General features: G+C 38.4%; 1 pseudogene; it reads left to right on the top strand.

Moving 5' to 3' along the window:
• The first annotated feature begins 5,279 nt into the window (after positions 1-5,279).
• LOC100387640 (RNA-binding protein 15 pseudogene) lies at positions 5,280-18,655 on the top strand (annotated as a pseudogene).
• Positions 18,656-27,186: the final 8,531 nt, after the last annotated feature.

Raw genomic sequence — 27,186 nt, forward strand, 5'->3', positions numbered from 1 at the left:
TTTGTATTCCAGTGGGGGAGAGTGCACTTTTCTATAGCATCAAAGGAATGCAAGTTAAAGGAATGGAGTACTGATGACATTTTAGTTGCATTAAGTAACAAGGTTCTTACTGGGCAATAAGGCCATAATGATGACTCCTAAATCTCTATCTTCAGATCAGATATTCTTCTTGAGCTTCAGATATGCATGTCTAAGTGCCTAATGGGGCACCTCCAAACCTGACCTTCCTCCAGCATCCTGAAGCTCCGTCAGAAAACATCTTTCTCCCTCCTCCACCTTCCTTCCTCTCTTACCCTCACACCATTTCAGGTCCCAGCCATGACTAAGGCCTGCAGATTCTACCTCTTGCATAGAACTTGACTTCCTGCATTGGTATTGTACTCACCACTCCTTTTCAGTCCTGGCCATCATCCCTCAGATGGATTTTTGCAAACGTTCCCTTAATTGCTCTCCGACCCATTTTCCACATGGCAGACAGAGCCATGTTTCAAACAAATCTGAACATCTTGTTAATGTGCCTAAAGGTCTTCAATGATGTCTTAATTTGTTTTGTCCTCCTATAACAGAATATCTGAGAGTGGGTAATTTATAGTGAGCAGAAATTTATTGGCTTGCAATTCTAGAGCTGAGAAATCCAAGATCAAGGTGCTGGCATCTTGTGAGGCCCTTCTTGCCATGTCATTCCATGGTGGAAGGGCAAGCTTCTTATTTTTAAAAAATTGAAGATAAATCTGATACAGAAACAAGATTGAGAATGTGTAGGAAGATAGGTGAACAAGCCAGTTTTTTGTATTCAGTATGTGGTAAGTTGAACTTCATTTCAAAGTAATTGGAAGGAATCTGGAGGGGAGGGAGGGAGTAAGGGAGGGAAGGGGGAAGAAAGAAAGGAATTTAAAAAGAGAAGGAGAGAGGGGTTTGTTGGTTATGGAAGTATGAGCAATTCTCCCCAACTCCTCCAGCACATTCTTGTGTCTAAGTGGGTTTCCTGAACATGGCATAAATGGGAATTGCTCATCTTCAGACACTTTATTTCTTGGGAGTGATTAATGGCATTGAGTAGGAACTATCTTGGTACCACCAAGTGGAGGAATCCATTTTCACCTTGACTCCACGAGGGACACACTTTTTCAGCAAAACAGGAGGTGAACAGAACCCTCCACGTCACCTAAGACAATAATGAGAGGACTGCACCACCTCTGGAAGAGAGAATGTGGATGAAGGACAGTGCTTAGATAAGAAGTACGGGGTGGAGGGGCTGCATAGACTCCATAGTTGGCACCCAGGTGCACAGGGAAAGTCAAGCATCAGCATTTTCCAGAGCATTCCAGACACAATCAGGTCTATAGAAACAGTTGATAAAGCCTACACTAGAAGCAAATTTCAGCCCTGATATACATAGAGCCAGAGAAATGCTGAAATAGCAATACGGGCTCCTCTCAGCACAGATAGCCTGGGACATTGAAGAGCGTGGACTATTGAAAAAAGGGGAACCTAGGAGAATAGATATTCTAACAGAAAATATTCTCTGAACCACTCATGCAGAGGAGGAAACACTGAAAAAGGATATCAAATTCCAATTTATGATAGCTCATAGATTGTTACCTACATGAATGCTGAAGCTGGAAACTAGTTTTAATTGCAGGGTTTGGATTCAATCATTTGCAAGAAATCATTCTATTATCTTTGTAAAGCCGTCTTAGTTAAGGAGACCCTCAAGATTATCAGACAGAGATACCTGGACCAAAGAGACCCATGCTGAACATTACAGTTAGGGTTGGGTGCCCAACTTGAGTAAACAGAAAAGCCTAGAAAGCACTACCTCAAGCTTGCTTTTGCTCTCAGTGTATAACCCATACATTGCCATCCCTCAATGCCTGTGGAAAGATAACTGGTTAGCAAACAATGAAGAAAAATCACTCTTTCTGTGAATAGGGTATTTTGAATTGAAAAAATGGCATAATGCACTAGACTACAACATCCATTCATCCTAGATTTGAATGGAGTGAAATCAATAGCTGAAATTGAGGAGGCATTTAGATTAAATACAATTGGATAATCTTTTATAAATAAAGCTTTAATTAACATTTATTCTGAAATAAAATATTACAAATTTCACTTTCATTGTTATTTAATATTCCAGAATTCTTAGGGATGCCCGAGTACAAGGGAATAAGCACAGAGGTGAATAATTCATGCAGAATATAAAGCCATAGATAAAAAGAGGAGAGCAGTTGATTGGGTTTTTTCCCAAGAAATTGTTAATGTTACGTTACATTTTATTGAACCAGTCTCAGAAAATAACAGAGTCTGAACATTATTATTGCAGTTATTACCTTTCTTTTCTAAGTGCCATATCTTGTTCTCTCTTGAGTTGATACATTCTGATTACTTTTGCTTACTTTAGAGATTTCCTTTTTTTAGTGAAAAATGCTCCACTAGAACCTCTCATATTTGAATTTCTTCAAGTTATAACCACTTGCTATCAAATTTAAATAACTCCCATATCTTATTGGAATCAGTGTGTTCATTTCCAACCTACACCTTCTATTTAATACTTGGAACTGTTCTGTAGTACCCTTTCTCCTTCACTACAAAGGACAAATGTGTCTTTCATTAGTCACAGTCGTAGTTACAGCCCCACATCGCCCAAGGAATCAGGACAGCTGACACAACGTCTGTGCAAATATGACTATGGCAGAATTGAGTGTGACTGAAAGATTCCGTGGGTCCAATTCACCTTGGATTAAGCTAGAGAACCAATTTCCAGGACCTTGAAAACAGCTGTCATGGAGCAGACAGGCCATTTAGCAAGAGGCACAGATGTGAGGCCTGGCTTAGGCCATTTGCTTCTTTTCATTTCCAGGAAAGCTCCAGCAGCCCATCCCGTTCCAAGTTTCCTATCAGACTTCCCATTGTTTGTTGAAACTGTGTTGCTCACCCTGGTGTGTGGATCTAATGATGCATCAAGGGTTTCTGTTTGTATGGGGGCTTTTTTGTTTTATGATTGGGTTTTTTTGTTGTTGTTGTTGTTGTTATCGTTGTTGTCATTTTATTTATTTATTTGTTAGTTGCTGTTTAGAGAAGCTAAGGTCAGAGTTATGTTCAGCTTTAACCTATTAGGCTTTTCTTTCCTGTCTTTGATCAAGAGTATAATTTTGCATGGAAGAAATATACAAATTGGATTCAAATGTATCTTTGTGAGTTGTAGAAACAGGCTTGGGTTCAACAAGGACAACTCGAGAGGGGTGCTTTGGACACAGAAAAATCATGTCAGATCTAGGCTTCCCTGTTTGCACTCCTTTCTCTCCCCATCCCCTCAACTTCAACTGCTCAAAAAATCTTAAATTACAGTTACCCAGAGTTGCTCGTGTCAAGAGAAATTGAGAGGGAATATCAGTAAAATATGTGTAACTAGTATGTCTTATGTCACAGGCTGTGTCTTGAATAACAGCGAACCTCATTCCAGGAGGGTCCCCAGTGCAGTGCCAGCCCCCAGTGTCCATATTAACAGGAAATCAGTGTATCTCTTAGACCCCTTATGTCTTTCATACATCTAAAACTTCTGGGATGCTAAGTAGCCTGAGGAGAGAGTCCTGCTAATTCCTATCTCACTATTTTGCTACTATGGAGGCAAAGGCTCTCCCTTAAGGCTAGAGATTTTAGTAAACATTACAAAAGCCGATTGATTTAGGTATGTGCAGTCACACTAAAGGCAGCCGAAGCCTTGGCAGCTTGGAAATGGCTTCTTCTGCACCGATGCTGCTGTTTCTGCTGATGCTTAGATATGGTCCTACGTGATCAGCTGAGGCTAGGCATCCACCCATTCACACCCTGACCAGGCTACAGTGGTTTTTCCAGGTTCCATGCAGCAGAATTCCAATCCCTTAATGCTGAGCTCAGCCGAGAAGTTCCACATGAAACTTACTGGGCTTCCAGTTGTAGCTCTTTAGATTCACTGCACAGCCATTTCCCCCATTCAGGAGCCCCACCCTGGAAGCCTGGAATGTTGATGTCAGGAACCTTATGGTCCCAAAACTACCTGTCCCACCTCTTCTTTTTTTTTTTTTTTTTTTTGACAGAATCTCGTTATGTCACCTGGACTGGAGTACGGTGGCAAAATCTTGGCTCACTGTGAACTGCACCTCCCAGGTTCAAGTGATTCTCCTGCTTCAGCCTCCCAAGTAGCTGGGATTACAGCCATGCACCACCACGCCTCCTTCTTTCTATTTTCAGGCCCAAGCCTTGGGTCACATCCTACCCCCTAATGAGTGAAATATTCTTCAGAGGAGAAAAACCCACTAACAACTGCTATTTAAGGATCTCTAACTCCTACACCCCAAAGTCTGTTTAGGTGCAAGGCAGTCATCTGCTTTCATGGATAATGTTTTCTTGAAAATGTGAATAACAGTCAAATGTAATCATATTGAAAGATTTACTAGGATCAATTTCATATGCACAAAAATACATTTAATTGTGCTGTTACTACATATTGTGGTGAAAGTGGTTGTTTCTGATGATAAGAAAATGAGAGGGGTGAAGTGAGGAAACAAGCTGGTTTTCATATGACAACAGAACTCTTTGACTCTTTAAAATATGACCTTTTGCCAGGCACAGTGGTTTACGCTTGTCATCCCAGCAGTTTGGGAGGCCAAGGCGGAAGGATCACTTGAAATCAGGGGTTCAAGACCAGCCTGGACAACAAACAAGACTCCACCTCTACCAAAAATTTAAAAAATTAGCTGGACACAGAGTCCCAGCTACTTAGGAAGCTGAAGTGGGAAGATCACTTGCATCCAGGAGTCTGAGGCTGCAGTGAGCTATGAATGTGCTGCTGCATTCCAGCCTGGGCAACAGAGTGAAGCCCTGTCTCTAAAAACTAATAATAATAAGTAAGTAAAATATAACGTTTGTAAATTTGATAATATAAACCAAAAAAATTAAGAATAGATACTATTTTGAGATAAAACAGAAAAGCTTTAGAGAGAAGAAGCAAATCATATACATGGTGTCAGAAAATGGAACGGCTTTGGACTTCTCAGCAGCAACAGTAGAAGCCAGAGGCATTGGAGAAATGCTTTCTAGGTTTTGAAGAAAAATGGTTTCCAAATTAAAATTCTATACCGGACCAAACTTATGTATTACAGAAGAACAAGGACATCTTTAGGCATACAAAGGATGTATTAACCAAGTTACTCTAGCAAAGCAGAAATTACTGTAGCCAGTCTAAGCCAAAAGGACTAATTATGGCATAGTGAGAGCTCACAGACCGAGGGAAGGAAATGGACTGTGTTTCCAAGGGTGACACCCAGCACCACAGCACAAAGCTGCTCACACAAGCCACCAAACCAGGAGACTACTGCCATCAGTGCCAGTTCCAACCTGCGGCCTCTTCCATCACCAGGAGGTTGACAAACCAGGTACTGTGATCACACATTTAGACTCCAGAGTCCTGCTATACTGTACTGCCAGGCCCAGAGCTTCACTAGCAAAATAAGAACCTCAGACCCTGCCTCGTTCCCAAATAATTTAGTTCTGGGCCCAGATTTTGAATCTGGCACAGATGCAGTTGACTGGTAGAATTAAAACCACATGTCTGCAATCTCACAACTGGAAAATGATCTGAAAAATTTTTTGGTTGAGAACACAGAATATATAATGTGGGAAACTGCTAAAACAATGTTCAGAAACTGCAGGCAGCCTGAATAACAACTGACCGCTATGCACTGACATAAACTTTTACCTCTTATGGCTTCTCTAAGGAAGGCATTAGAAGATACTAGTTTCTTCACCAAACATTGAGAATGAACCAAGAAAGAGGGAGACACAAAATTAGGAAATTGGAAATCTAACACAAGGAAGCAGGCAAAGGAAATTCCCAAGATCCTGATGCAGGGAAAGAGAACAGAATCCAGCATGGAGCAGAAAGATAGAGCCCGCGCTGAGGGTGGGGAGGAATCAGAGAGATTGCCTGACGTGTTCAACTCTACTGAAATATCCTACAACTGTCAGAGAATTAGGATAGGCACGTGATTCACTGAACAACTTGGGGAGCTGGAAAAGGCAAGTATTAATCCTAAGAAACTAAAATGTTATATAAGAAAAGCAATATAACCTTAGTGTGCTACATGTCTAAGGTGTGAACTGTATTCACATGGACACAAGGGTGTAAACATTGAGTGCTGATAATGAAGCAATGACCTAACTATATTGGAAGAATGAAGTAAGGAGGGGAAGGGAATGTGTGAGAAGGGCAACACAGTGGACACATGGCCTAGCGCCTCATTCTCCATGCCAGGAAGCCAAAGAAAATAACCAACAGTTTAAAATCAAGAAATAATGATATAAGCATTTATTTAAAATGTGGAGGCAAATACCAGAGAAAAAAACAGTAAAAATAAAAGTTGAAAATTTTTGCCTTAAGGGAGCAGAACTGTGGATTAGGGAAGGGTGAGGACTGTTATTTTTATTATAAGCCTGACAGCATTATTTCACTTTTAAAGTATATGTACACACAAGCATGCACACATGCACACATGTGCACACACACACATACACACATTAAAATAAAAATTAAATGTAGAGAACAGCATCTCTTGCTGTACCTTCATAGCCTTTCCCTCCCTAAGACTCATCCATCTCCTGTCTCCATTTCTTTCCTTTCTATGATACACCTGCTCATTCTACAAACCATTCTCTCATCCTGTCAAAATGAAAAACTACATTGGCCACTGGCTCCTTCTGAAAATCAACCCTAGAGAAACAATAGAAGCCATAGGGAAGCAGATTTGAGAAACTAATAACAAATCATAAAATAAAATAAAACACTGTAAGAAGGCCCTGCGGGAGTCTGAAGACTCAGGATTGTTTTACGTGGGGGAAGGAAAAGAGAGAATCGCTTCAGCCCTGGGAAAGGCAGTCAGAGGTAGCTGCTAGAAGAATGTCCAAGGAGAACTGCATTTCTGTTTCTGTTCTGCCACGTGGACCATCACAGTCTGCCCAGTCACCGTAGAGATTGGCACCAGCAGCCTACGCTACAGGTGTCAGGCAGATACTACAAGTGCTGAACCAAAGCCCTGCAGGAAAAAGAACGTGTGCCAACCAGTATCCTGGACTTCACTGATGTACTACTCCCATTTCAAACCCCCAGGGAATGTGAATGAAATCCATGCAGACTGCTTGTAGAGAGTTTAAATGTGAAACATGGAGTAGAGACATGACTTGTGGATGGTGGGAAAATTGGATTAATTACCATCAGCTCTGCAGGTCCCAAGGTTCCATCCCCTGGGTGCTTTCCAAAGCTTTAATTCACCTGGGGGTACATGAAGTGCAGGCTGGGATTTAGCACCTTCCCAGCATGTAACCATGGCTAGTAACTGATATTCCAAGAGGAACAGATTTCAAGACAACATAATCAAAAAGCCATATAAAGAATACAACTATCACATAAGAAAGACAACAAACTCAACAATATAAGCCATCTAAATTAGCAGTATGAGAAGAGGTAGGCCAAGAAATTAATACAATGATGAATATATTAAGTTAAGGTTGATAATCAGCAATATGAAGCAAGAATAAGAAAACATAAAAAAGGACCAAGTTGAATATTAAGGATGGGATATATAACAATTGAAGTAAATAAAGCAGTGAATAAGCTATATAGCAAAATGGATAAAGGTGGTGATGAGTAAAGCAGTCAGTTGAAAGAACAGATGGAGAAGCTCTCCTGAAGGTCAGCAACAAAGGGTAAAGAGAAGATGTAAATGAAAGCTAAGAGATGTGGAGGGTGGAAGGAGAGTGCAAATACTGGTGAACAGTGGCTTTGTAGCATGTCAATGTTACTAGACTGAACTGCACGTCCTAAAATTCCCTTTCCTGTATATTTCTAATTAGGGTGGGCCACAAGAGAGAACCCTGTGAAAGGTTTGCTGGGCATTACGCCTTGTCTACCAGCTCTCCTTCTTTGTGGGAAGCATCAGTGGATCCTCCAGTTGCTCGACTTTCCCCATTAAGTTTCTCTTGACTCCTGGGCTAGGTGTGTGCTTAGCAACTGTGATGCAGGACTCTGGTTTCTGCAATAAACATGCACAATCAAGGTTAGAAGCAACAATCACTAATACAAATTGTTTGTCCTCACAGGCTCTAGCTTGTGGGTTCCAGCTTGTTCTTACTCACCTTCACTTTACTTCATCTCCCCTTCCAAACTGCCTGCTCTCTAGTTTCAAAGCTCTAGCATTGGAAGTACAGATAATCTTCTTACAGAGGCTGCTTGACCAGCTCTTACAATTTCATTAGGTCGAATTTCTGTGATGTATATATTCCCATTCATCAATCCTATCACATTGATTTTGTCTCAAATTTTAATTATAAGTTGTTCTGGATACACTGTAAATTTGGGTTTTTTTTCCTCACCTTAATGAGGACATACAAACTTTACCAGAGAATTTTATCACCTTTACCATGTTTCTTAAATATTGAGGATTGCTTGCAACATGTTTTCAGTATGTTTCTTTGTGTGATGAAACTTCATTCTTGGTCTCATCTAAAGTATATATATTAGGCCATCACAGTTGAAAGACAATTTTCCTGGATATACAATTCTAGGTTCAAATTTATTTTCATTTATTTATTTATGTATGTATTTAATTATGTAGAGACAGGATCCCACTTTGTTACTCAAGCTGGAGTGCAGTGGCACGATCATGGCTCACTGAAGCCTCCACCTCCTAAGAATTAAGGTGATCCTCCCACCTCAGCCTCCCAAGTAGCTGGTACTATAGGAATGTACTGCCATGAATGGCTAATTTTTATATTTTTGTAGAGATAGGGTTTTGCCATGTTGCCCAGGCTGGTCTGGAACTCCTAGGCTCAAGTGATCCACTCACCTCCACCTCCCAAAGTGATGGAATTACAGGCATGAGCCACCGAACCTGGCCTTTCCTTTGGTATTTAAAAAACATTGTTTCCTTTTTGTCATCTTCTGTGTACTGTTCTAATCTGATTTGTGTTCTAACAGTTGATGTCTTCACTACCTCTGGAGAAGTTTTTTGAATTATTTCCTTATCTTGATGTTCTTAAATCCTATTCTAATGTTTCTAGGTTTAGGCTTTTTCTCATCTCTTACTTTTCTCTCTTTCTGAATCTGGGTATAATCGGGTTCATTCAGAGAAGCTGATCTATTAGGATATACTTCTGTGACATATATGAATTCACATATATTAATATGAACAATAGCTAATATACGTATATACACACAAGTCCACTAAATTAATTGTTCAGTTAGGAGGAATATACAGATACTGATAAATTAAAGAAATTCACAATAATAAACAAACTGATTAAGGGTCTTCAGGCTAGCCATAATGAAACAAAATTAGAATACATAATTTTCAAGCCAATAGAAAACAAAAGAAAGTTGAGTAAATTGAAAATATAAAATATGGAATAAATAATTCCTAATGTAATTAAAAATTACAATAAATGTAAATGGTTTAAATTCACAAATAAAAAGAAAAATCCTCTCTATAGTATTAAGAAATAAAAATGAAATCCAAAAATATGTTTTCTGTAAGAAACATTCTTAAAACCAAAAGATGAGGAGGACTCAAGATGGCGCTGTGAGAACAACCCAGGATTGGAGCTCTCGTTGAATCCGCAAAGAGGTGAGTTGGAGCTGCATTTCCAGACTGATCTTTGTTGCCCACAGAACGGGGAAACTCCCAAGTATAAAAAAGACACAGGACGCCAGGCAGTAGTCTGCCTGGCGAAGCTGGCAGCTAGGGCAGCGGCTGCCGGCCCTACCCAGCAATCCCCACAGGGCGCGCTTGTCCGGGTGCCCTGTTGAACCAGCAACCTGAGACTTGAGAGGGCTGGACTTGAGACTGAAAGAGACTTGGACAGTAGGCCAGCCCAGGTGATTGCAGGGACAGAGCATTTGGGGTACCCAGTGGGACGAACAAAACCGCAATTTCAAACTATCCCGAGCAGACGGTCCGAGATGCTCTGTGGGGGAGGGGCGTCCACCACTACCGAGGCAACCCGCCCCAACTGAGATACACGCACACTGCTGATGCAGCCAGCTGTTGCTGAGGCAACCCGTCCCTACTGAGATACACGCCCACTGCTGACGCAGCCTGCCGTTGCCAAGGCAACACGCTACAACGAAGAGACTCCGCCGCAGGGCATGGCGGAGACCACAGCAGAGCCTGCAGGAACAGGGCGAATCACACAACAGCAGGGCGGAGCCTCGGCAGCCAAACAGTGGCTAGTCTGCCTTCTAGCTGGGCAGGACACCTCAACGGACATCGAAAAATAAAGCCCGAACCCACCAACACAGAGCATTTGAGAAAAAAAGGGTTTTTTTCATGAGCTCTGTTGCAGCAGAATCAAACATAGCAGCCTAACAGCCCTGAATGAACAACAGAGCTCACAGCTCAGCAATTCAGCTCCAAAAAAGTACAGACTGTCTCCTCAAGCAGCTTCCTGACCCCTCTATATCCAAAAGACTGACATTTGGCAGGCATCATCCTGGGACAAAGATAGCAGAAAAAGAAACGGGTAGCATCCCTCACTGTGCCACAGCTGCTAGAGGTGCACCCCAGACAAGCAGGGCCTGGAGTGGACCTCAGCAGTCGTACAGCGAAGGGGCTAGCTGGTAGAAGAAAAACCAAGTAACAGAAATACTTCATCATCAACAATCTGGGTGTCCACTCAGAGACCCAATCGAAAAGTCAGCAACTATGCAGACGACAAGCGGATAAACCCACAAAGATGGGAAGAAACCAGTGAAAAAAGGAGGAAAACACCCGAAACCAGAACACCTCGCCTCCTAGAAAGGACCAAAACTCCTCACCAGCAAAGGAACAAAGCTGGACGGACAATGACTGTGACGAAATGATGGAATTAGACTTCAGAAGGTGGATAATGAGAAACTTTTGTGAGCTAAAAGAACATGTATTAAATCAATGCAAAGAAACTAAGGAACTTAAAAAAAGATATGAGGAAATGATAACAAGAATGGATAACTTAGAGAGGAATATGAACAAATTAAAGGAGCTGAAAAACACAATACGAGAACTTCGCGAAGCATGCACAAGTTTCAATAGCCTAATTGACCAAGCAGAAGAAAGAATATCTGAAGTCGAAGACCAACTCAATGAAATTAAATGAGAAACCAAGATTAGAGAAAAAAGCACAAAAAGGAATGAACAAAGTCTCCAAGAAATGTGGGACCATGTGAAAAGACCTAACCTATGTTTGATAGGTGTACCAGAAGGGGACGAAGAGAATGAATCCAAGCTGGAAAATACTCTTCAGGACATCATCCAGAAAAACTTCCCCCACCTAGCAAGACAGGCCAACACTCAAATGCAGGAAATACAGAGAACACCACAAAGATATTCCGCAAGAAGAGCAACCCCAAGGCACATAATCGTCAGATTCAACAAGGTTGAAAAAAAGGAGAAAATACTAAGGGCAGCCAGAGAGAAAGGTCGGGTCACCCACAAAGGGAAGCCCATCAGACTCACAGCAGATCTCTCAGCAGAAACACTACAAGCCAGAAGAGAGTGGGGGCCAATATTCAACATTCTTAAAGAAAAGAACTTTCAACCCAGAATTTCATATCCAGCCAAACTGAGCTTCAGAAGTGAAGAAAAAATGAAATCCTTTGTGAACAAGCAAGTACTCAGAGATTTTGTCACCACCAGGCCTGCTTTACAAGAGCTCCTAAAAGAGGCACTACACATAGAAAGGAACAACCAGTACCAGCCATTCCTAAATCACACTAAATGCTAAAGAGCATCAACATAATGAACAATCTACAACAACTAACAGGCAATACAGCCACTTAGCATCAAAATGGCAGTATCAAATTCACACATAACAATATTAACCCTAAATGTAAATGGACTAAATGCACCAATCAAAAGACACAGACTGGCAAACTGGATAAAAATCCAAAACCCATCAGTGTGCTGTATCCAGGAAACCCATCTCACATGCAAGGATACACAAAGGCTCAAAATAAAGGGATGGAGGAAGATTTACCAAGCAAATGGAGAGCAAAAAAAAGCAGGAGTTGCAATTCTCATCTCTGATAAAATAGACTTTAAAGCAACAAAGATCAAAAGAGACAAAGAAGGACATTACATAATGGTAAAAGGATCGATACAACAAGAAGAGCTAACGATCCTGAACATATATGGACCCAATGCAGGAGCACCCAGATACATAAGGCAAGTTCTTAATGACTTACAAAGAGACTTAGACTCCCACACAATAATAGTGGGAGACTTTAACACTCCACTGTCAATATTAGACAGATCAACCAGACAGAAAATCAACAAGGATATCCAGGGCTTGAACTCAGACCTGGAGCAAGCAAACCTGATAGACATTTACAGAACTCTCCACCCCAAATCCACAGAATATACATTCTTCTCAGCACCACATCACACCTACTCAAAAATTGACCACATAATTGGAAGTAAAGCACTGCTCAACAAATGCAAAACAACTGAAATCATAACAAACAGCCTCTCAGACCATAGTGCAATCAAGTTAGAACTCAGAATACAGAAACCAACCCAGAACTGCACAGCTTCATGGAAACTGAACAACTGGCTCTTGAATGTTGACTGGGTAAACAACAAAATGAAGGCAGAAATAAAGAAGTTCTTTGAAACCAATGAGAACGAAGACACAACATGCCAGAACCTCTGGGACACATTTAAAGCAGTCTCTAGAGGAAAGTATATAGCAATAAGTGCCCATATGAGGAGAATGGAGAGATCCAAAACTGACACCCTATTGTCAAAATTGAAAGAGCTAGAGGAGTAAGATCAAAAAAACTCAAAACCCAGCAGAAGACAAGAAATAACTAAGATCAGAGCTGAACTGAAGGAGATTGAGACACGAAAAACCCTTCAAAAAATCAATAAATCCAAGAGCTGGGTTTTTGAAAAGATCAACAAAATAGACAGACCACTAGCCATACTGATTAAAAATAAAAGAGAGTACAACCAATTAGATGCAATAAAAAATGATAAAGGGGGAATCACCACAGATTCCACAGAAATTCAAACCATCATGAGAGAATATTACAAACAACTCTATGCACATAAACTAGTAAACCTGGAAGAAATGGATAAATTCCTGGACTCCTGTGTCCTCCCAAGCCTAAAGCAGGAGGAAGCTGAAATTATGAATAGACCAATAACAAGGTCAGAAGTCGAGGCAGCAATTAAGAGCCTACCACACAAAAAAAGCCCAGGTCCAGATGGGTTCACAGCCGAATTCTACCAGACACACAAAGAGGAGCTGGTACCATTCCTTCTAAAACTATTTCAAACAATCCAAAAAGAGGGAATACTTCCCAAATCATTTTACAAGACCAACATCATTCTGATACCAAAACCCGGCAGAGACCCAACAGGAAAGAAAACTTCAGGCCAATATCCATGATGAACATAGATGCAAAAATCTTCAATAAAATATTGGCAAGTGGAATGCAACAGCAAATCAAAAAACTTATTCACCATGTTCAAGTAGCATTCATCCCAGGGATGCAAGGCTGGTTCAACATACGCAAGTCTATCAACGTAATTTACCACATAAACAGAACCAAAAACAAAAACCACATGATTATCTCAATTGACACAGAGAAGGCATTTGACAAAATTCAACAGCCCTTTATGCTAAAAACCCTCAATAAACTCGGTATCAATGGAACGTATCTCAAAGTAATAAAAGCTATTTATGACAAACCAACAGCCAATATCATACTGAATGGGCAAAAACTGGAAGCATTCCCTTTGAAATCTGGCACTAGACAAGGATGCCCTCTTTCACGACTCCTATTCAATATAGTTCTGGAAGTTCTAGCCAGAGCAATCAGGCAAGAAAAAGAAATAAAGGGTATTCAAATAGGAAAGGTGGAAGCCAAATTGTCTCTATTTGCAGACGACATGATAGTATACCTAGAAGACCCCATCACCTCAGCCCAAAAACTCCTGAAACTGATAAGCAACTTCAGCAAAGTCTCAGGATATAAAATCAATGTGCAAAAATCACAAGCATTCGTCTACACCAATAACAGACTTAAAGAAAGCCAAATCAAGAAGGAACTGCCATTCACAATTGCTACAAAAAGAATAAAATACCTTGGAATACAACTCACAAGGAACGTAAGGGACCTCTTTAAGGAGAACTACAAACCACTGCTCACAAAATGAAATCAGAGAGGACACAAACAGATGGAGAAACATTCCATGTTCATGGTTAGGAAGAATTAATATCGTGAAAATGGCAATACTGCCCAAAGTAATTTACAGAATCAACGCTATCCCCATCAAGCTACCATTGACTTTCTTCACAGAACTGGAAAAAACCACCATGAACTTCATATGGAACCAAAAGAGAGCCTGCATAGCCAAGTCAATTCTAAGCAAAAAGAACACAGCGGGGGGCATCACACTACCGGATTTCAAACTATACTACAAGGCTACAGTAATCAAAACAGCATGGTACTGGTACCAAAACAGAGATATAGACCAATGGAACAAAACAGAGGCACCGGAGGCAACACAACATATCTACAACTATACAATCTTCGATAAACCTGACAAAAACAAGCAAGGGGGAAAGGATTTCCTATTTAACAAATGGTGTTGGGAAAACTGGCTAGCCATGTGCAGAAAGCAGAAACTGGACCCCTTCCTGACCCCTTACACTGAAATTAACTCCAGATGGATTAAAGACTTAAACATAAGACCTGGCACCATAAAAACCCTAAAAGGAAATCTAGGCAAAACCATCCAGGACATAGGAGTAGGCAAGGACTTCATGAACAAAACACCAAAAGCATTGGCAACAAAAGCCAAAATAGACAAATGGGACCTAATCAAACTCCACAGCTTCTGCACGGCAAAAGAAACAATCACTAGAGTGGATCGGCAATCGACAGAATGGGAAAAAATTTTTGCAGTTTACCCATCTGACAAAGGGCTGATATCCAAAATTTACAAAGAACTCAAACAGATTTACAGGAAAAAAACAAACAAGCCCATTCCAAAGTGGGCAAAGGATATGAACAGATACTTTACGAAAGAAGACATATATGAGGCCAACAATCATATGAAAAAATGCTCCTCGTCACTGGTCATCAGAGAGATGCAAATCAAAACCACATTGAGATACCATCTCACGCCAGTTAGAATGGTGATCATTAAAACATCTGGAGACAACAGATGCTGGAGAGGATGTGGAGAAAAAGGAACACTTTGACACTGTTGGTGGGAGTGTAAATTAGTTCAACCATTGTGGAAGACAGTGTGGCGATTCCTCAAGGCCTTAGAAATAGAAATTCCATTTGACCCAGCAATCCCATTACTGGGTATATATCCAAAAAACTATAAATCGTTCTACTATAAGGACACATGTACACGAATGTTCATTGCAGCACTGTTTACAATAGCAAAGACCTGGAATCAACCCAAATGCCCATTGATGATAGACTGGATTGGAAAAATGTGGCACATATACACCATGGAATATTATGCAGCGATCAGAAATGATGAGTTTGTGTCGTTTGTAGGGACATGGATGAATCTGGAGAACATCATCCTCAGCAAACTGACATAAGAACAGAAAATGAAACACCGCATATTCTCACTCATAGGCGGGTGATGAAAAATGAGAACACATGGACACAGAAAGGGGAGTACTAAACAATGGGGTCTATTGGGGGGAAAAGGGGAGGGCCAGTGGGAGGGGGAGGTGGGGAGGGATAGCCTGGGGAGAAATGCCAAATGTGGGTGAAGGGGAGAAGGAAAGAAAAGCACACTGCCATGTGTGTACCTACGCAACTGTCTTGCATGCTCTGCTCATGTACCCCAAAACCTAAAATCCAATAAAAAATTAAAAAAAAAAAACCAAAAGATATAATCAGTTTGAAAATGAAACAGTGAATGACAAAAAAACAGAAACAGAAACAGAAACCCAAAGAAAGCCAGAATCACAATCATAATAGCTGACAAAAGGGAATTTAAGGTGGGGGGTAAATAAAACAACAGTGAGAAGATATAACCATTGCAAATATATATATGCACCTAATAATAGGTTACACTAACTGATAAAGTACAGAAATATATAAATTGTTGGGAGTTTTTTTAACACCCAACTATCAGAAATGCACTAAGCAGTGTGTTAAGAGCTTTTCAGACTATCCACCTCTATGTCACTTTGCTGTTCGTGATATGAAACAGATAGTTGCCATGGGTGTCATCAAAGCAGTGGACAAGAAGGCTGCTGGAGCTGGCAAGGTCACCAAGTCTCCCCAGAAAGCCCAAATGAATATTACCCCTAATATCTTCAACCTCAGTCTTAATCAGTGGTGAAAGAAAGGTCTCAGAACTGTTTGTTTCAACTGGCCATTTAAGTTTAATAGTAAAAGACTGGTTAATGAAAACAATGTATCATAAAACCATCAAAAGAAAAGGACAACGTTTTGTGGACCACTTTGGGTTTTTCTGTGTGTGTAAGGGGGAGAAGTTTTAAGTTATTAGTTTTTAAAATCAGTACTTTCTAATGGAAACTACTTGACCACAAATCTCTCACAAAATTTTGAGACACATTAAAACAAAATTTAATGAGAAAATAAATGTACTAAGCAAAAATTAAACAGATTTTTATCTAAACATTATAATTAATAGACTCATACTATTACTTACGTTGTTCAGATCTTTAATATGAATGTTCCAATGGTATGATTATATGTATATACATATATGCTACAAGTTTATGTAACAAATAGCACATACATATTTTTAGAATCATGTGCATATTTATCCTAGTAGATTAGGCTTACAGAAAGTTCCAATAAGCTTAGGGACAATATTATGCAGTTTTTGGGTTTTTTTGAAACAAGCTCTACCTGTGTCTCCCAGGCTGGTATGCAGTGGCATGATCATAGATCACTGCAACCTCTAACTCCTGGGCTTAAGCCGTCCTCCCACCTCAGTCTCCTGCATAGCTGGAACTACTACAGGTACACATCACCCCACCCAATTATTTGTCAAAATTTTTTTTGTAGAGACAAGTTCTCGCTATGTTGCCCAGGCTGGTCTCAAACTCCTGGGCTCAAGGGATCCTCCCTCCTCTGCTTCCCAAAATGCTGGGATTACAGGCAGGAGCCACTGTGCCCAGTCTTCATGCAGATTTTATCTTCCAAACATGAGGTAATACAATAAATTAATAATACAAAAACTTTACAAATTTCTCAAATTTTGAAAATGACATATTGCTAAATAACTCACAGGTTAGAAATGAAATTATAATCAAAATGGGTAAATACCTAGTATTGAATGAACTTGGAAATTCAAAATATATGGTAAGTAACTAAAACATTTAGAAAGAACATTTATACCTTTAAGTATGTTTATGAAGAAGCAACAAAAGTTGAAAAGAAGTTTGCTAAGCATCCAACTCAAAAAGTTGTAAAAGGAACATCAAAGCAAACTTAAAGAAGAAAAAAGACATAATAAAGGAAACAATACAGTAAGATTTTAAGTAGAAGAGATTTATGAAACAAAAAAGCTCTATTTTTGAAAAGTTTACTAAGATAAACTTTTGATAAAACTGAATAAGGAGACAACAAAGGTAAATAAAACACTGATCAGAAAATAAAAATAGGAAAATAATTACAGGTTTTAAAAAGAGATAAAATTGATAAATTCCTGGAAAATATATAAAATGCCAAACTAACCCAAAAAGAAAAAGGAAACTTAAAATAGACTCACAGGGATTAAAGAGATTTCATTGGTAGTTAAATCTCCAGCCCCCTGTATGCTTTTAAAATGAACTCTGTCAAACTTGGGTTTTTTGTTTGTTTGTTTTTTGAGGTAGTTTGGAGAACAGCCAGGGTGACAAGTGAGATCATAAAATCTTTGCCTCAGCTGAACGGATAGGAAGCACCAGACAAGTGGTCCCATTGAGGGGAAAAGTCCTCTGAAAAAAAGACCACACTGATGGGAGAACATCTAGCACCAACACTGCCTCCTGGAAGGTGAAGTCCCCTTCCCAAAAACAGGATGGAGGACAGTGGCAGCAGCCTCTCGCAAACTCTGTTTGACCTGGTAGGGCATGCTTCTACTGAAGAACAGCAGCTTTCCTTCCAGCAGGCAACTGTTTCAGGGTGACCTCCAAGTGGCTAGTAGTCTTCTTGTGGAGGGCTAAAGTGGCCCAGCTCAGGATCACTCAGTGTCTCCATTTGGACCAGCCCAAGTTGGATGAAGTAACTTCATGCATCAAAGTAGCAGGGCCCAGTGATTATGCCATTCTTCTGGCTATACCTGAAAGTTCTTAAAGCCAGTCCTCCTCTTCCTCAGACACTGACACTTCTACTCAGAGGTTGTGTAGGAACCTTGTGTCCTATTGAAAGCAAAAGCAGGCAGCCAGGGTGATCAGCCTGGGGAGGGGGACACAACAAAGACAAGGAAAACACCGGGGTCCTTCATGCCTTCCCACCTTGTGAGTTCTCCCAACAGTTCCTGGATTCCCTGCGAAGGCACTGGCTAAACCTGAAGAAGATTACCTGGTCATGATCATTGTCCATGCAAAACTGGTTGAACAGCAGATGATGTGGAATTCAAAACTCTAGTGGACTTTTTTGAAGAGAAGTTGTGGCTTATGTGGAATTTACATGGACATCTAATGGAAGAAATGTAATCTGCTTAATATTTGTGCATATTACTAAAATTACAGCTTAAAGTTTTGTATCTGCCATTGTAATGCCAATGCCAGTGTTTTAAGTGGGGAAAAAATGACCTCTTTGCTTTGTGCTGTGTACATAAGATTTCTAGAAAAGTAAAGAAAATCTTTTTTATGGCTCACACAGCTTAAGAGTAGCTGTCTCTCAAACATGCACTCACAGTTGATCTGTTTTGTTTTATTCTAAATAGTTTCTTTTGAAGAAGAAAAAAAAAGTAGCACATAGGCCAATGGAACATAATAGAGAACCCAGAAATAAACCCAAATACTACAACCAACTGATCTTTGACAGAGCAAACAAAAACATAAAGTGGGGAAAGGACACCCTATTCAACAAATGGTGCTGGGATAATTGGCAAGTCACATGTAGGAGAATGAAACTGGATCCTCATCTCTCACCTTATACAAAAATCAACTCAAGATGGTTCAAGAGCTTAAATCTGAGACCTGAAACCGTAAAAATTCTAGAAGATAACATCAGAAAAACACTTCAAAACATTGGCTTCAGCAAAGATTTCATGACCAAGAACCCAAAAGCAAATGCAACAAAAACTATCTTTGTTTTTGTTGCATTTTATTTATCTTAACTATTTATCTTTAATAGGTGGGACATAATTAAACTAAAAAACTTTTACATGGCAAAAGAAACAGTCAGCAGAATAAAAAGACAACCCACAGAGTGGGAGAAAAATCTTCACAATCTATACATATGACAAAGGACTAATATCCAAAATCTACAAGGAACTCAAACAAATTAGCAAGAAAAAAACAATCCCATCAAAAAGTGGGCTAAGGACATGAATAGACAATTCTCAAAACAAAATATACAAATGATGTCCAACAGGCATGAAAAAGTGTTCAACATCACTAATGATCAGGGATATACGAATCAAAACCACAGTGCAATATCACCTTATTCTCACAAGAATGCCCACAATCAAAAATCAAAAAATAATAGTTGCTAGCATGGATGCAGTGAAAAGTGAAAACTTCTACACTGCTGGTGGGAATGTAAACTAGTACAACCAGTATGGAAAACAGTATAGAGATTCCTTGTAGAACTACCATTTGATCTAGCGAACTACCATTTGATCTAGCAATCCCACTGCTGGTTATCCACCCAGAGGAAAAGAAGTCATTATACGAAAAAGATACTTGCACACCCATGTTTATAGCAGCACAATTCATAATTGCAAAAAATATAGAACCAGCCCAAATGTCTATCAATCAACAAGTGAATAAAGAAATGGAGTGGAATACTACTCAGTCATAAAAAGGAATTAATTAATGGCATTTGCAGCAACCTGGATGAGACTGGAGACTATTATTCTAACTGAAGTAACTTAGGAATGGAAAACTAAACATCGTGTGTTCTCACTCATAAGTGGAAGCTAAGCTATGAGAATGCAAAGGCATAAGAATGATACAATAGACTTTGGGAACTGGGTGGGGGGGCAGGGAAGGTGGGAGTGGGGAGGGATAAAAGACTACAAATTGGGTACATTGTATACTGCTTGGGTGATGGGTGCACCCAAATCTCAGAAATCACCACTAAAGAACTTATTCATATAAACAAACACTACCTCTTCCCCAAAAAACCTATTGAAATAAAAAAATAAAGTATTCTATTAAGATTTAAGTGTATCATATTTGTAGCTGTTACATTGTGAATAGCACAAAAAATTGGCAAATAATCTTCCAATATTGAAAAGGTATTATCCAATGCAGCAAGGAAGTCACATCATTGACAAACAAGTCACGAGTCTTTGTCATTTTACTCTATATGATATGTTAAATGAAAATATCAACTGACATTCATGTAACTTTATCAATTACAACCATAGATTGGTTACAGATAGAAAAGTTCAGCAAAAATCAAGGAAAGTGTTCTGTGAGAATTGATGAATCATTTGAATTTTATAATAGGAAGAACTGTACATTTTATTATTATTTTTAAACTGCTTGCTAAACATCTTTTAGATCAGTAAAATTTATACTATACATATATATGCACATATATATATGCACATACATGGGTATTAAACATTTACCAGGCTAACACCAGCTACACAACATCCCAATTCTACTTATTAAAAAGTTTAGCACTCTAGTTTAAAGTGAACAACACAATAAAACTACTATCTATGGTACCTGCTCAGAACAGGAATAATATTTTGCAAGGAATAATATTTTATGTTTGATCAGCTGAATTCCATTGATACATATTGTGTTGAGTTTTTCCTGACTGTACTAATCTTTCTAAAGTAACCACAATCCTTCCTATATTTTTTAAAATACTTATTTTTTTAAATGTATTTTTTCTTACTGATTTGAGATATTGTCTTTATTGTATACTAAATTTCCAAATGCATTCTACTTTCTCATTTTTCTATTTTTTGTCCCATTAGTCTGTCTGCCTATTTGTGTGTCAATACCAAATTATATTAATTATAAAGGATTTATGGTATATTTTAATTTTTTGTATCAGCAACTCCTACCACTCTCACCTGATTGCTCTTCTTTTTCAGGGTGTTTGGCTATTCTCGCTCGATGTCCTTTCAGGTAAATTTTATGATCAGCTTGTCTATTTGGGGGTTGTGGGAATGAAATCTGATTATATTCTTATTGGGTATTTCACAAGTTTATAAATTAAAATAAGAAGAATGTTATTTTTTCTGATGTTGAGTTTTTGTGTTCAAGAACAAGGGACATTTTTTCATTTGTTGCAATCAACTTTTGTGACTTCCAAGTCTATTTTTCTCATATAGGATTTGGATACTTGTGATTGAGTTTATAACTTGGCACTTACTTTCTTTGTTATATCATAAATGAGAGGATCTTCTTCCATTATATTTTGTAATAGGTTTTGTTTGTATTACAAAAACAATTGATTTTTAAATGTTAATTTTGTAAGCTGCTCCATTACTATATTTTTTAATCTGAGGTAAGTTTTTATCAAATCTTTTGGATTTTCCAGATATATAATCATGCCATCTGAAAATAGAGTTCTACCTCTTCACTTCCAATTACTATATCCTCCAGTTGTTTTCTTTTATCTAATTATAATGGTCAATAGCTTCAGAATAATGTCATACAGGAGTAGAAATTGGTCCCTTTCTAGAACTTGACTTTAGTGGGAAAGTTTTCAGTGTCTCCCTGTTAAGATGCTAGGTTTGGGGCTGAATTATATTCATCATTGAGGAATGCAGTCAGCCAAATAGTGGCCTCAAATATCAGGTCCTATTTCCTAAACTTGTAAATGTTACCTCATATGGCAAAGGCTTTGCGTACATGAGTAAATTAAGGATTTTGAGATGGAAAGAGTATCCTTGATTGTATGAGAAGGCCCTAAATGCAATCCATGAGAGAAAGACAGAGGGAGATTTCACACATCCAAAGAAGAAAAAGGCAATGGGACCATGGTGGCAGAGACTGGGGAGCTGCAACCACAAGCAAAGGAATGCCAAAAGGTGAAAGAGGCTAGAAACAGATTCTCCCTGGAGCCTTCAAAGGCAGTGCAGACCAGCCAACACCTTTATTTTGGCCCAGTGATACTCGTTTTGAAATACTTTTTTTTTTAACCCTCTGCTCTCCAAAACTATGAAAAAATAGATTTGTTGTTTTAAGCCACCAATTTTATGATAATTTGTTCCAGCAGCCTCAAGAAGCAATGACAGGAAATATCTAATAAGTCTCTCTTTTTTTTTAAGTCTTTTTAATATAACTAATGACATTATTAAATGACTCTTCTGCATCTATGGATACAATAGTATTTTTTTCTCATTTCTATTAATATGATAAATTATATTGACTTATTTCCTTGAATTAAATCACCTTTATATTACTGGAATAAATGCCACTAAGTAATGATGTAATTTTTTTTAACATTCTGTTGGGTTTTCTTTGCTAATCTTTTAAGATTTTTGCGTCAATACCCATAAGTAAGATTGGTGTTGGGTTTGTTTTGTTTTGTTTTATTGGTGCAACCTGTCTCAAGTTTTGAGATCAATGTCATACTCAATTCATAAAGAAAACTCAGAAGTCTTATTTTCTATCCTCAGCAATAATGTTAGTACTATTAAGATTAGATGCTATTCAAGGTTTGACAGAATTCCTCTATGCAAACATCTGAGGTTGGTGCTTTTTATTGTGGGGAACTCATTAACTATTCAATTTTTATATTTATCCTATGATAAGTATAGACTTTCTGTCTGTCAATTTTGAAAACATATTTATCTTTAAAAATTATCCACTTCATGGGAAACATCTTTCTTGCTCCCACTGGGACTCATGTTTGGCATCTGCCTCCTAAACCAACTGCTCAGGTTCATAAAATCTAGGGTAGAGTCCGTAAAATTAATGATATTAAGGTCTCAATATGGAACCTTAGAACCAACAAACAATACTAACCTGTTGGAGGAATTAATGATTTAATTCCTGTAAATAAAACAAGGGGGGAATGTGACATGGTAAAAGCCCCATAAAACTACATACCTCAACCATACCTCGGCTTTCTATTGAAACTGCTCTCTGTAACTCAAATGTGACAGGCAAGCAGTCCAAACCCATGCCATCTTGGCTCCTGCGACTTCTAATAAGTAATTAAGGACTGTAATTTCCACCCTACCCAGACAATGTGTAAACAAATGCTAATCTTGACTTTTGTGAACCACTTAAGTAATAATCAGAATGTCAAAAGTCCCCTGGCCCTTGGAATGTCCGGAGTCTCTCACCCTCCTCTTCACCCAGGAGTCCACTGGAATGTCTGGAGCCCCTCACGCTCATCTCCGCCCAGGAGGTGATTTACAGAATCCATTAGCCCTCAGAACCTCTGAAGCCCCTCACCCCCACCCCCGCCCCTCACCCTCACTCCCAAGCTGGTTTTAGGGGTATAAAAGGTCTTGACACCCTCCTTTCGGGGCCATGGATTGGAGAGATGCGAGTCCTCCGTGGCCACCAGCAATAAAGACCCTGCAATTTGGCATAAAAAAATTATCCACTTCACTGTTTATACAATAGTTAATATATATATATATGTAATATATATAACGTGCTTATATATTATATAGGTATTATTTTAGAGACAGGGACTTGCTGTGTTACCCAGCTAGAGTGCAGTGGCACAATCATAGCTCACTGTACATTAAACTTTTAGGCTCAAGTGATCCTCCCATATCAGCCTCCCACATTGCAAGGATTACAGGTGTGCACCATCACACTCAGCTAATTTTTAAAATTTTTTTTTTTGGGACAGGGTCTTGTTATGTTGCTAAGCTGGTCTCAAACTCCTGGCCTCAAATGGTTCTTCCACTCAGGGTTACACACATGAGCCACTGTGCCCAGCCTAGGATTTGTCTTTGTTTGCATAGATTTGGGCAAAATAGCCTTATGATTATAAAAAGTGTCCCTTTTCATTTTTATTGCTCTCTTGTCATTTGTAATTTATGTATTTGTCCTTTCTCTTTTTTCCCCCTTGATTATATTAACTAATGAGTGTCTATTCTCTAATTGTTTTAATGACAACTTTGTGGTATTTATTAATTTCACTGCTTTAATTTTAGCTCATAAATTTCTGCTTTTGTCTTTATTAATTTTCCTGCTGCTTTCTTTTGAAATACATTGTTCTTTTTCTAGATGTTTGCATTTTGTGTTTGACTCATATTCTCACTTTTTAATTATTACTGCAATAGGCACTCAATGCTATAAATATTTTCCTGATAATTGCTTTAGCCATATCCCATAGCTGTAATACATGTTGTCATTTTCATGATTTTCAAAACTTTAAACCCACAAATTATTTAAGAACATGGTTTAAATTTTCAAATTGAAGAGTTCTTTTAATATTTTGTTATGAATTTTTATTATGTTATATAAATCTCAGGAATTGTGTTACATTTATTTTCTTTAGAATTTATTAAGGTTTTTTCATGATATAAGATAAGGTCAATTTTTTTGAATGTTTCATGTATACTTAAAGAGATTATGAAGTCTCTGTTTAGGGTGTTCAGTGTTCAATATATCTACAGATTTATAGTCATGTACCACATAATGACATTTAGGTCAACAATAGACAGTCTATTTGATAGTGTTAAGATTATAATACTATATTTTTACAGTGTCCTTTCTATGTTTATGTACACAGATACTTTCCATTATGTTATAATTGCCTACAGTATTCAGTACAGTAACATGAACATGAACATGTTCGTAGCCTAGGATCAATAGGCTATGCCATGTATACTGGGTATGTAATAGGCTATGCCATCTAGGTTTGTGTACATATACTCTATGATGCTTGCAAAATGATAAAGTTGCCTGACAATGTCTTTCTCAGACTGTATCCTTGTTATTAAATGATGCATGGCTTTGTATCATTTGTTATTGTTTAGATCTTCTATTTTCTAATTTTTTCTCCTCTTGACCTCTCTTGTATGCTAATAGCACTTGGAAGTCTTTACTTTTGATCAATTTGGTTTTATTTGAAGTTAATGGCTCACTTTTCCCCCTTGAGATTATTACATCTATTATTCTGATACCTTCTGGCATAAAACGGTACTATCATAAAGTCTGGTGACACTCTGGCTTTCCCCTTATTCATGACTTTTTTTTTTTTTTGTCTTGGATACCTAAAGGATTTATTTTCTTTCATTTTTAAAATGAAGTACAATCATTTTACTAGACTATATCGTGGTTTTAGCATTTCTGAGTCAATTTTCTCAGGAACACAATGATCTTTTCAATATATGCTTTCAAATTGTTTTTCATTTTGGAAAAATTTTCTTGAATCATAGTGTTTAGTATTTATTCTCATTCATTGCCTTCTTCAGGGGCTCCTTTTGTTTGTATTTTGGATCTCCTTTGCCTATGTTCTATGTTTATCTCTTTCTCTTATATCATTATTCTCTCCTTTTTTGTGTCTTTTTTATTTATAAAAATTTCCTCCTTTCCACCTCTTACTTAAGACATTATCAGTTATATGCACTTGCCTTTTAAATAATTTTTTATTTCCAACTTTTTACTGAGTCATCTCTCTTTTCAAGGCATTTATCCTCAATGGCCACATCTTTAGTGTCTCTCGTTCTCTTTTATGTTGTTTAAGTTTCATCATTTTTCAAATTTCTGTATCTCCATTTTAAATATTAGGTAGAAACTTTATTTATTTTCATCTCCAGTGGCATGCTTTCCCTCTCTGTAAAGAGGTTCTTCTGCTCCTTATTCTTTTCTTTTTGTTTTGGGGGTGGGGGAGGAAGGCAGGAAGGGAGGGAAGAAGGACGGAAGGGAGGAAGGAAGGGATGAAGGAAGGAAGGAAGGGAGGAAGCGGGGAGGGAGGGAGGGAGGGAAGGGAAGGAAGGAAATCAAGCAATGAGAGAGACATTGTGGACCTGGATCTAGAGTTTTACAAGTTGATTTCTTTTTTTTTTGAGAGAAGGAAAGAAAAAAAAAAAATAAGTAAAGCAGAGGAAGAAAGAGGAAGTAAAAGAGGGAGAGTAAATGGAAATATTGCTTTATTTTGAAAAAAATTGGGTATTAATAATGGCCACTCAATGTTTCATTTAAACTCATGGGTAGGTGTGATGTGGTATTGACAAGAATGTATATTTTGTGTATTTGAAGTGGAGAGCTCTATAAATATTTATTAAGTTTACTTGCTCCGGATCTGAGTTCGAGTCCGTGATATCCTTATTAATTTTCTGTCTCATTGAATCTAAGTCTTGTATCTGGGTGTTAGGATCGTTAGCTCTTGTTGTTGCATTGATCCTTTTACCACTGTATCTTTGTTGCTTTAAAATCTATTTTATCCGATACGAGAATTGCAACTCCTGCTTTTTATTTATTTATTATTTATTTTTGCTCTCCATTTGGTTGGTAAATCTTTCTCCATCCCTTTGTTTTGAGTCTTTGTGTATCCTTGCATGTGAAACAGGTCTGGATGTAACATGCCATTGGGTCAATTTATATTTAGGATTACTGCCATTTGATGTTGACTGGCTGTTTTATCCATTCGTTGGTATAAATTCTTCTTTATGTTGGTGCTCTTTACTTTTTGGTGTATTTTTAGAAAGGCTAATACTGGTTGTTTCTTTCTGTGTGTAATGCTTCTTTCAGAAGCTCTTGTAAAACAGGCCTGGTGGTAATAAAATCTCTGAGTTCTTGCTTGTTCATAAAAGATTTTATTTTTCCTTCAGTTCTGAAGCTTAGTTTGGCTGGATATGAAATTCTGGGCTGAAGGTTCTGTTCTTTGAGGATGTTGAATATTGGCCCCCACTCTCTTCTGGCTTGTAGAGTTTCTGCTGAGAGATCTGCTGTAAGTCTGATAGGCTTGCCTTTGTGGGTAACATGACCCTTCTCTCTGGCTGCCCTTAGTATTTTCTCCTTCGTTTCAACCCTGGTGAATCTAACAATTATGTGCCTTGGGGTTGC

The sequence above is a fragment of the Callithrix jacchus genome, chromosome 2 (genome assembly GCF_049354715.1).
Source record: "Callithrix jacchus isolate 240 chromosome 2, calJac240_pri, whole genome shotgun sequence".
Taxonomy (NCBI): domain Eukaryota; kingdom Metazoa; phylum Chordata; class Mammalia; order Primates; family Cebidae; genus Callithrix; species Callithrix jacchus.